General features: G+C 45.2%; 1 protein-coding gene across 4 annotated transcripts in view; it reads right to left on the bottom strand.

Moving 5' to 3' along the window:
• Positions 1-12,701, bottom strand: part of LOC142786393 (neprilysin-1-like) — a 557,390-nt gene that overhangs the window by 192,900 nt on the left and 351,789 nt on the right. The gene's annotated exons all lie outside the window — the stretch shown is intronic.

The raw sequence follows: 12,701 nt of genomic DNA, 5'->3' as shown, positions 1-12,701 counted from the left end.
CATATACGGGTATACACCACAGGTCATTCGCAGTCTATATCTATGGTCTAAACCACGCTTCACTGTGCACACAACACTTGTACATATCTTCAGCGTCATTTTGTGAAGGTTGATTTATTTACTAAACTACACAACAGTCTCCCTCCCTGCGGATATCGATTCCCATGGTACGTAGAATCTCCCAAATGTTTCCCCTCTGAGGCGTGTTTGTCAAATGGACTTCTGGCACTTCAGTAAAAGTGAGAAAGCTCTGCATCAACACTCGAGGTCAATGGGCACGTGTGATAAAAATATTCTTCCCCTTTACGCTGCAAGAGGTTAACATAATAGAAACCCGCCAGGATACGATCACAGAGGCCACAGGTTACATTGCTACAGCTTCGGCTGCCTAGGGGTTGCACTTACATGCTGTCGCAAAGGACATTTTAACTAGCCCTTGGGAAAAAATTGGCCTAGAAAGAGGGGAAGTGATGCCGAAGACTGTTTGACGCAGTGACCTAATTCCTGGAAAGTGCATACCCTCTTTGAAGTACATTCTTTGTAGCTTTCACTGTCTGCGAAACACCTCTCTCTAGGTAACGCAAATGCCCCTATAGCAACACTTTTCCAAGTAATAATCGAATGATCCCGATACGGCATTTACAGCTTCAGGAAAGGACTTAAGGCAAAATTTTCAGAAAATCTGGAAGATATTTGAGCTTCGCCTTCAAGAGGAGATCGCAACAGCGTTATCAGGCCTCGTGAGCTTCGCCTTCAGACCTGCTTGCTTGCTTCGGTTCACAGACTCACTGAAGAAATTCATTTTGGGCTTAGGGCTCACTCAGACTCAGGGTCACCAAATTTTCCCCAACCGGGCTCAGTAAGACTCAGGTTCACTAATATTTTTTTTTAGAATGAACTCACTCGGACTCAAGCTGCATACCTCAATCATGCCTAAAACAATCAATTGCTGTGCGCGTATCAGTGACCGTTGCTAAGTATCACTGAGTGCGTACGGCAAGCGCCCTTGTTAGGTGTTCACATCGCCATTATTAGTCCTTTTGCGAATCAGATAAGGACTCACTACGCTCACGTAGAGCAATACGCGAAGGTACGCAGCTGTTAACTTTATTGATTGTAATGCTACTGATGGTAATCAAATGTATCTGATTGCTTTGTAATGGGTTGAGCTTCAAATGTCGACTCGTTGATCGATTTCCATGTTTTGACGCCTGGCACGATTCTACTTTTTTACCATCCAGTATACTGTGAGTTCGCTGGCTTATTCCCCTTCTGACGTTGATATAGTGTTTTTTTCTGCAAAGTAGTTCCTTCAGATATCGCAGCTTAGTGATAGAACAGCTGCTTGCCATGAAGAGAGTCGGGGTTCATCCTCACTCGGAACGGAAAACTTTTGGTATTGATTTTGTTTGCATAACTCTGTATGTTTTGGGCGCAGATAAGATCATTGTTCGCCAAGAACCAAGGACGCCAACATCGCTGCCGACACCGGAATTTCTGCGAAACGAGCTCTCTAACGCTATTCGCATTACACGCGTTCGATAGGAGTAGACTTAAAGAGATATGTTATCCCAAAAGGTGTGCTGAAAGCCATACGTGAAGGCGAGGGATGACAACGAACTAAAGGCTCATGCAGACCTGCGACGAGCACCAGTCGCGTCACCATTAGGGACCGGTGACAAAAGAGTCACTCAAGGTGACTACAGCGCACACGTGCTTGCGGTTTGCATTCAGGTCGCACGAAGGACGCAAACAGGTTCAAACATCATAGTCTGGGTCGCGACAAGATGTGTCTCCTCTCGCTGTGTCCACGTCAGTGTTTGTTGCTGGAAATATTCTTCAAGACTTCCAGCGAAATAGCTAAGGGCAAGCACCCTTCTTAACACGCATATCTGCAGACAAACTAAATTCATGCCTGCTCGCATTATCAGAAGAGTAAAAAAGGCTGGCATCCTCTTTCTGCCAATTTTATTGATCAGTGGTTTATGATTTTAGCCGCGCGAGTGAAACATCGAGTAGCATTTGGTCAGCCGAAACTGTCGCTTAGCTACTAACTTGGTCATCATCAGGAAGAGCGAAAGAACCAGAATGACAAAGAAGAGACACATGCAGGACGGGCAGTTTCTACCAACTAGTTTCCTTAACTGCAGACTCAGAGGCCTTATCAAAACTGAACTGCACAAGGTGCTTGAACCTATCCGCGCACATAGTGAAACACAGAAAATGGCTAAACAGTCACACAAAGCAGGTACAAAAGTGATCTTCTGCCGTGAAATTAAAAAGAAAATGCTTCACTAATTTTTCTGGATACTTGCTCCTCAGTTTAAAGAGATTGTCAGTGTTTTCAACAAAAGGGGTTCACTCACAATCATTGCAGTGATGGGCACGATGTGTGCTAGGACGTACGTTCAGATTGGTTATGTGTTGGTTATGTCTCAATATTGTGGTCACACACCTGTCAATCCACACACGCGCCCATGTCATGGTTGTCCCATGCACACTCTTACAGCTGCAAGTGTTTTCAACAAGGCCAAACAGCTGTGCTGCTATAACTTGGTCGTGGTACCGGTGCTAGTGGTGCGTGTGAACAAGCGATAAGTCCGTATATCAGTGAGTGTGATAACTGAGAATAGAGTTTTTGCCTTCCCTGGACGTGCGGCTCGTTTGCAGTGGCCTCACAAGCGCCTTTTCTTAGCGTGGATTGGGCACCGCGACGGCCGTTGCCATACGCAGCTCACGATGCTCAGAATGGCGTTGTCCATATGCTTTCGGGTACGTAGCACAGTTGCTTTTGGGGTATGCTGTGTAATCTGTTGGAAGAAGAGAGAGTGATTTATAGCGGAACTTGAAATTTAAAATTTAAGTTTGATGCCGCATGTCACGCTATGATGTTTGGCTGACATATTACATTTCAGTGGTTGCCCAGTCACTGCGGAATCATCGGCAATGAACGGGCCGATCAAGCTGCCCGCTCAGCCCACACAGAAGATCATAAACTACGAATACCGCTTTCTAGGACAGATGCTGCACGAAAGCTCCGCAGGCTTGCTCGCCAGCAAACCACATCACAATGGAATCAGCCACACTTCAAGCTTGCCTGACTGTACTCGCTTGTTCCTACGCTAAGTCTTCAAGTCCCGTCAAGGCTTTGCCGAGCAGACCAGACCCTCTTATGTAGGCTGTGGTTGGGCGTTGCGTTTACCAACGCCTACGCTTTCCGCATTGGGATGGCCGACACCGCAGCCCGTGGCCACTGTGGCAAAGAAGAAACGACCCAACATATTCTTTGTGACTGCCTAGCATTTAGTAAACAACGACTATGCCTTCGCAAGGAACTCAACAAATTAGACAATCAACCTCTGTCGGAGCAAGGAATTCTACAATATCGACAAGATGCAACTTCACAGAAGAAGGCCCTGAAAGCGCTACTACACTTTTTGCGATCGACCGGCTTTACTGAACTGTTGTAGCTAGGACGCCCTTCCTGTGTGTGTTTTCGTTATCTTATGAGTGCGCGTGCGTTTTTTTTATCTATCTACCCCCTCTTTCTTGCCCCTACTTCCCCGCCCCCAGCGCTGGGTAGCAAACCAGATGCCAATATCTGGTTAACCTCCCGGCCTTTACTTTCTCACTCTCTCTCTCTCTCTTGGCTGACATTTTAGCAGAGCCTCTTACTACCAATCGGCGTCATTTTGTGACCACGTTCTAATAGCTATGCTGGGCTCTCTTGTTTGAGCTGCGCTTGAAAATGGCTCTATCGGGACTGCGTTCTGGAGGAGGCAGAATAACTGTATTTACACAGCGGGCGCGGTCCTCAGAGTGGCTACACGGGTGCTGTGAACTCTCTCGGCTTAGGCAGCAATCGCTAGCTGCTTTTTCTTAATGGGAGTTTTAATAGACTCTCTCCACACTGACTGTGAGTGCGCTGGCAGGAGCCTTTTGACGTAAGAAATCTCTCAAAAACATAAACTTTTTGATCTTGTGTGGCCAATTTATTTTTGCATTAGAATTCTGGCAGATTGGGTTAACTGAACCGCATGTAATGAATGCAAGTCGATGAGCATAAGGGAAAGAGAACTTTTAATGCGGTGAAGGATCATGGCCAGCGCGCTTGTGAGGATTTCATCGAGTGAAAAATAGGTGCGCCGTTCATTTTCATACAAATTTGTCAAGTCATTAAAAAAAGTCGGTGCTTAACCACGGAATACCGGGTCTCTTCCAATTTGTTTGTCTTTAGGCTACGCGGTGTGCATTTTTGTAGCCAGGGTTCCACAAGTAGACATGGACCCATATGATTCGATAATTTTGTCATGTTGATAGCTTCTCTGAGTCTTCACCGCTAGGTCATTGATACTCCCTTTCAAATGTATAATGATGGCTTTTTTCGAATTACTTGAGATAATTCAATCAGAGGCGCTCATCATGGCGAAAGCAATAAATACAAGTATTTTCAGCTTCTATGGCGGAGGGAACCTGTACCGATGCGCAATGGGTGCTTCGGGCCACTCTGGTCACCATACTCACGGTATACTTTGGGCGATGGTTTCTGCCATGGCCCCATAATTGACAAAATTGTCATTTTTATCCTTTGCATGAAGATATTTTGCTTTGCAAGACCGCCTTCCCTCCTCGTTCTAACATCGACAAGTGACAACAACGCGAGCTCACTCTAAGGAAGGTCACCAAACCACTCCGTGTGGTAAACTTCTTTCATATATTCCTCTGGATATTTCGTCGTAGTGGCTTCACTGGGAGGAAACACCTCTGCGAACCCCCGGTGGACAAATATGCGGGACCCCGGCAGGTGAGTTCAACAGTGATGGTGCGAACCAATTGTTTAGGCAGAAGTCTTTGACAATGCTTGTCCACTTCACTTCTGAAAAGCAAACTTCGAGAATGGTCAATTGGTGCAGGACGTCGTTAGAAAGAATATGTTGTCTCAATAAGAACGCACACCCCAACTGATGTGCTGAGGTCTTTTGATGGTTGTGGCTTGGAGTTCGAAATAATGTCACATAGAACTATTGAGTAGGAAGAAAAAGTATCATCTAATATATATAAATATTTTGGCTTTCAGGTCCATTATTATGTAAATGCAACCACACACTCTAAGCAGCGATTTGTGACTTATCATATATATATATATAGGCAGGCATGGTGGTTGAGTGGCCGTAGCGTTGCATATAGTCTAGTAGATCCTCCGTGAGCGGTCACAACGTGGTTTATTTCGACGTTTCGGCCTAGAGTCTGGCCTTCATCAGGAATAAAGATACAGTTTGTGGGTGCTCAGCTTTATACAATCTCAAATCAGAGGGCAAGGAAAGAGAGAAAAAAAGGAAAGAAAAAAAGGAAAAGAAAAGAAAGAAAAAGAAAAAAGAGAAAAATAATATACGGTGGACGCCCCTCGGGTGCCCCCCTTCCACTTTTCCCTCCACTTCCCCCCATCTCTCTCCCCCTCTCCCCTTCACCTTTCTGATGCCAGCGGTCTGTGTATGTTTCCGTTCACTAGCGCATTCCTCCCGATCAGACGGCCCCTCCTGGCACTGGCGGTTCGGTGTGGGGCAAAAAAGAGCTTTTCAGGAAGTCCTAAGCCTTTAACTACTCGGGGTCCCGTAAACAATTCGTCGTAGAAGGACGGGGGCCGCGTATTGTGGCAGAGGCTGGTCAGCGGGCATTTTAGGAAGTTCTAAGCCTTTAACTACTCCGCGCCCTGTCAACATTTCGTCGTAAAAATAGGGGTGCCCCGTATTGCGGTAGGCTGTGCAAGCGCGTGCAATGCGAATTCCTAGCCCGCTTCTAAATTACGCGTGTCGTGGGGGCCTCCCGGCTGTGCACATGGTTGCTGTTGGGCATGTCGTGCATGGCACAAATGATTGGGTAGTAAAAAAAAACAGAAAACAGACGACAGCCGCACTTAGGAAGAGTAGTTACACTTGGAATTGTTTTAGGTTGTCCAGTGCCCTTCGCAGCTGCAGTGCCGTGAACTCAGTTACTATTTTCATTGTTGTCGTTATTGTTTTCTAATGCTTTAATTGCTGCGAGTGTACCAGGATTCTCATTTAATCCTCTATCGAGGGTGTTAAATCGGTGGATAAGGTATGAATCTCGTTGTTCACGTTCTCGATTTGATTTAAATCCCGTCTCTAAGAGCGTTACTGATAGTTTGTCGAATGCATGGTCGGGAAGATTGAGATGTTTTGATAGAGGTAGACTTGGGGCTGATTTCGCATGGGCTCTGTGATTATTGAAGCGAATCCTAAATGGTGTTTCTGTTTGTCCAATGTACTGCATACTACACACGTTGCATTCGAGTAGGTACACCACATTAGAGGAATCGCATGTTAGGTTTCCTCGTATGTTAATCGAAAACTTGGATTGCGTGCTGGTTGCTTTGTCTGTTTCTCGCATCGCCTTACATACAAGACATCGTGGCTTTAAGCAAGGGCGGCATGAATTATTGGGGGGTGATGTGTTAATTTGGGAGTGGACAAGGGTGTCTTTGAGGTTACGTGGTCGTCGGTAAACGACGCCTGGAGCGGATGGGAATGCGCGTTTCAGACGTTCACTTTGTTCCAGAATGTTGTAATGTCGTTTAAGGATTTTGTTTACATTGGGGAAGTTTGTGCTGTAAGTCAAGCAGAGGTTTGTTCGTTGTGGGTCTTCTCGTGGTGGTCGCTTCATAAGTAAGTCTTCACGCTTTAGTTTTCTCGCTTTTTGAACAGCGTCATTAATTACATGTGGGGGGTATTTTTGTTGCTCGAGCATAAGTTTTAGCCTCTGTGAGCTCGTGTCAAAGTCAGCGTCTCTAGAGCAGATTCGCTTAAACCGGTGAGCCTGGCTGTATGGAATACTGTTTTTACAGTGGCGTGGGTGATCGCTTTGGTAATGAAGGTATTGTTGTCGATCCGTTGGTTTGCGATATAGGGTTGTAGAGAGCTTCTGTTCTTCTATCGTTATGGTAACATCAAGAAAATTTACGGTAACTTGCGAGTATGTGTGTGTGAAGTGTATGTTCGGATGTACAGCATTGTAAGTGTCTATAAAGCTGAGAAGTTCGTCCTCGCTGTGGGTCCAAATAAGAAAGATGTCGTCTATGTATCTTCTGTATAACATTGGTTTCAAGGAACTTTGTGCAAGAAATTCAGATTCTAGCTTTCCCATAAATATGTTGGCATAATTAGGTGCCATTTTGGTGCCCATAGCGGTCCCGCTGATTTGTCGAAAATACTCTTGGTTAAACTCGAATGAATTTAATTCGAGGACCATCCTCGTCAATGTTGCAATGGCAGAGAACTCTGGGGTGTTAGATTGTTTATGGTTTGTGTACATGTTTTGTAATGCAGCTATGCCGTCATCGTGAGGAATATTTGTATATAATGAAGAGACATCAAGAGTAACCAAGTACGAGTTTTTCGGCACACAGATACCCGCAATGTCTCGAAGAAAATGTGTGGTGTCTTTTATGTACGACGCGAGGGTGCATGGAATGTGGCTTATTAGTTTGTCCACGTACCCTGATATGGGTTCAGTTATTGTACCGATGCCTGATATGATTGGTCGAGCTGGGTTACCGGGTTTGTGAATTTTTGGGAGGATGTAGAAGCGACCTGGACGAGGGTATGCTGCTTGCATCAGTTTGTGGTCAGTGTTGGTTATCTTTTCTGCGTCCAACAGTTTCTTTAGTTCTGTTGATACGATACGTTTGTATTCGTCTGTCGGATCACCTGGGAGGCGTTCGTAAAATCTTGAGTCGTCTAGTTGGCGGTATGCTTCTTGTAGGTAGTTGGTTGTATTAAGGACTACAATTGCTCCTCCTTTGTCAGCGGGTTTTATTGTTATGTCTGTCCTAGATGCCAAATTTTTCAGACTTATTTTTTCAGATTTGGTCAAGTTTTCTCGGTTTCCTTTCTGTCTGTGGTATTCGTGTACTATATCTTTCTGTACTGCGGTGATATAAAGGTCCAAGCACTTGTCTCGATTACTGTTCGGTGTCCAATCATTTGATTTACGACGGTGAATTGTTTCGTGGTTAGAAGGCCTATCCAGGAAATATTCGCGCAACCTTAAGCTTCGAGCGAAGTTGTCGAGGTCTCGGAGTAAGTGGAATTCATCGAAAAATTTTGTGGTCGGGCAGAAGCTTAGTCCCTTAGATAGCAGTTGTACTTCGTCAGGTGACAAGCTCGTGTCCGATAAGTTTACAACCACAGTGTCACATGGTGTGTTCCTAGATGGGTGCTCGTTTGTACCATTAGTGTTTTCCTGGGTGGTGGTGTTGTAATGATAAGGCACTGTATCAGGGAACGCGGGTTTGGGCACATGGTCTCTTTCGAGTTTATGAATTTTTGTGGTCCTGATGGCTTGGTATTTATTCTGCTCAAATTCTGTTAATCGCGTGATTTCTTCGTTCGATAAAGTGTTGTGGCGGAGAATGGTGTTGGCCTTAATCATAGTGACAAGCAGGTAAAGAAACTGGTCGCTATGACCAACACCATTCTCCGCCACAACACTTTATCGAACGAAGAAATCACGCGATTACCAGAATTTGAGCAGAATAAATACCAAGCCATCAGGACCACAAAAATTCATAAACTCGAAAGAGACCATGTGCCCAAACCCGCGTTCCCTGATACAGTGCCTTATCATTACCACACCACCACCCAGGAAAACACTAATGGTACAAACGAGCACCCATCTAGGAACACACCATGTGACACTGTGGTTGTAAACTTATCGGACACGAGCTTGTCACCTGACGAAGTACAACTGCTATCTAAGGGACTAAGCTTCTGCCCGACCACAAAATTTTTCGATGAATTCCACTTACTCCGAGACCTCGACAACTTCGCTCGAAGCTTAAGGTTGCGCGAATATTTCCTGGATAGGCCTTCTAACCACGAAACAATTCACCGTCGTAAATCAAATGATTGGACACCGAACAGTAATCGAGACAAGTGCTTGCACCTTTATATCACCGCAGTACAGAAAGATATAGTACACGAATACCACAGACAGAAAGGAAACCGAGAAAACTTGACCAAATCTGAAAAAATAAGTCTGAAAAATTTGGCATCTAGGACAGACATAACAATAAAACCCGCTGACAAAGGAGGAGCAATTGTAGTCCTTAATACAACCAACTACCTACAAGAAGCATACCGCCAACTAGACGACTCAAGATTTTACGAACGCCTCCCAGGTGATCCGACAGACGAATACAAACGTATCGTATCAACAGAACTAAAGAAACTGTTGGACGCAGAAAAGATAACCAACACTGACCACAAACTGATGCAAGCAGCATACCCTCGTCCAGGTCGCTTCTACATCCTCCCAAAAATTCACAAACCCGGTAACCCAGGTCGACCAATCATATCAGGCATCGGTACAATAACTGAACCCATATCAGGGTACGTGGACAAACTAATAAGCCACATTCCATGCACCCTCGCGTCGTACATAAAAGACACCACACATTTTCTTCGAGACATTGCGGGTATCTGTGTGCCGAAAAACTCGTACTTGGTTACTCTTGATGTCTCTTCATTATATACAAATATTCCTCACGATGACGGCATAGCTGCATTACAAAACATGTACACAAACCATAAACAATCTAACACCCCAGATTTCTCTGCCATTGCAACATTGACGAGGATGGTCCTCGAATTAAATTCATTCGAGTTTAACCAAGAGTATTTTCGACAAATCAGCGGGACCGCTATGGGCACCAAAATGGCACCTAATTATGCCAACATATTTATGGGAAAGCTAGAATCTGAATTTCATGCACAAAGTTCCTTGAAACCAATGTTATACAGAAGATACATAAACGACATCTTTCTTATTTGGACCCACAGCGAGGACGAACTTCTCAGCTTTATAGACACTTACAATGCTGTACATCCGAACATACACTTCACACACACATACTCGCAAGTTACCGTAAATTTTCTTGATGTTACCATAACGATAGAAGAACAGAAGCTCTCTACAACCCTATATTGCAAACCAACGGATCGACAACAATACCTTCATTACCAAAGCGATCACCCACGCCACTGTAAAAACAGTATTCCATACAGCCAGGCTCACCGGTTTAAGCGAATCTGCTCTAGAGACGCTGACTTTGACACGAGCTCACAGAGGCTAAAACTTATGCTCGAGCAACAAAAATACCCCCCACATGTAATTAATGACGCTGTTCAAAAAGCGAGAAAACTAAAGCGTGAAGACTTACTTATGAAGCGACCACCACGAGAAGACCCACAACGAACAAACCTCTGCTTGACTTACAGCACAAACTTCCCCAATGTAAACAAAATCCTTAAACGACATTACAACATTCTGGAACAAAGTGAACGTCTGAAACGCGCATTCCCATCCGCTCCAGGCGTCGTTTACCGACGACCACGTAACCTCAAAGACACCCTTGTCCACTCCCAAATTAACACATCACCCCCCAATAATTCATGCCGCCCTTGCTTAAAGCCACGATGTCTTGTATGTAAGGCGATGCGAGAAACAGACAAAGCAACCAGCACGCAATCCAAGTTTTCGATTAACATACGAGGAAACCTAACATGCGATTCCTCTAATGTGGTGTACCTACTCGAATGCAACGTGTGTAGTATGCAGTACATTGGACAAACAGAAACACCATTTAGGATTCGCTTCAATAATCACAGAGCCCATGCGAAATCAGCCCCAAGTCTACCTCTATCAAAACATCTCAATCTTCCCGACCATGCATTCGACAAACTATCAGTAACGCTCTTAGAGACGGGATTTAAATCAAATCGAGAACGTGAACAACGAGAGTCATACCTTATCCACCGATTTAACACCCTCGATAGAGGAATAAATGAGAATCCTGGTACACTCGCAGCAATTAAAGCATTAGAAAACAATAACGACAACAATGAAAATAGTAACTGAGTTCACGGCACTGCAACTGCGAAGGGCACTGGACAACCTAAAACAATTCCAAGTGTAACTACTCTTCCTAAGTGCGGCTGTCGTCTGTTTTCTGTTTTTTTTACTACCCAATCATTTGTGCCATGCACGACATGCCCAACAGCAACCATGTGCACAGCCGGGAGGCCCCCACGACACGCGTAATTTAGAAGCGGGCTAGGAATTCGCATTGCACGCGCTTGCACAGCCTACCGCAATACGGGGCACCCCTATTTTTACGACGAATTGTTGACAGGGCGCGGAGTAGTTAAAGGCTTAGAACTTCCTAAAATGCCCGCTGACCAACCTCTGCCACAATACGTGGCCCCCGTCCTTCTACGACGAATTGTTTACGGGACCCCGAGTAGTTAAAGGCTTAGGACTTCCTGAAAAGCTCTTTTTTGCCCCACACCGAACCGCCAGTGCCAGGAGGGGCCGTCTGATCGGGAGGAATGCGCTAGTGAACGGAAACATACACAGACCGCTGGCATCAGAAAGGTGAAGGGGAGAGGGGGAGAGAGATGGGGGGAAGTGGAGGGAAAAGTGGAAGGGGGGCACCCGAGGGGCGTCCACCGTATATTATTTTTCTCTTTTTTCTTTTTCTTTCTTTTCTTTTCCTTTTTTTCTTTCCTTTTTTTCCCTCTTTCCTTGCCCTCTGATTTGAGATTGTATAAAGCTGAGCACCCACAAACTGTATCTTTATTCCTGATGAAGGCCAGACTCTAGGCCGAAACGTCGAAATAAACCACGTTGTGACCGCTCACGAAGGATCTACTAGACTATATATATATATATATATATATATATATATATATATATATATATATATATATATATATATATATATATATATATCGTCTCTTTCTTGCATACAATACGACGGGTCCAGCGTGAATGACGTACAAAAAATCTCAGATATATATATATATATATATATATATATATGTATATATATATATATATAGAAAAAGGGTTTATTGGCGACTGTTGGGACGGTGGTCCTACGACGAAACACGATCGGGCAAGAGCAATGGTCAAGCAGATGCCGGCGATGATCAGCACGAACCGAGCGAGGGAAGCCCAGCACCCAGTACCCAAGCGGTGGCGTTGTTGCTTGCCAACGATGCGTTTTCTTCTTCACAATTTGCCCCCGCCAAAAAAGAGCCATCCTAGCGGCCTAAGAGTATGGAGGCAGAGGGCTATGATATGGCTTAAGGCGGGCGACGTGGACGATGTCACGTCCACGCCGGCGCATGTTGTCAGATAGGGAAAGTGGCTCGATGAGAAAATTCACCGGCGAGGTTTGCTCCAGAATGCGGTATGGGCCCTCGTACCTTGGAGCGAGTTTTGAGGAAATGCCGGGGGTTTGGTAAGGAACAGCCAGCCATACAAGTGATCCCGGGGAATAGCTGGGGCTTCGTGAAGAGTCGGCGTTGTTTTCTTTCTGGCGCTGTTGTTCTTGTGACGTAAAGGTGCGTGCGAGTTCAGGGCACTCTTCCGTCATTCGGGCAGCTTCGGACACAGATGGGTATTCGGATGCGTTAGGACGGTATGGAAGGAGAGTGTCGATGGTGTGGGATGGTTCGCGTCCATAAAGAAGAAAGAAAGGTGAAAATCTAGTGGTAGACTGTGCCGCGGTGTTATATGCGAACGTGATGAATGGAAGAATGCGATCCCAGTTAGTATGATCGGATGTCACATACATGGCGAGCATATCGCCAAGGGTGCGGTTAAATCTTTCCGTGAGC

This window comes from Rhipicephalus microplus, unplaced genomic scaffold (genome assembly GCF_043290135.1).
Source record: "Rhipicephalus microplus isolate Deutch F79 unplaced genomic scaffold, USDA_Rmic scaffold_23, whole genome shotgun sequence".
Lineage (NCBI taxonomy): Eukaryota > Metazoa > Arthropoda > Arachnida > Ixodida > Ixodidae > Rhipicephalus > Rhipicephalus microplus.
The sequence above is the reverse complement of the archived record's forward strand: the minus strand, read 5'-3'. Positions and strand labels throughout refer to the sequence as shown.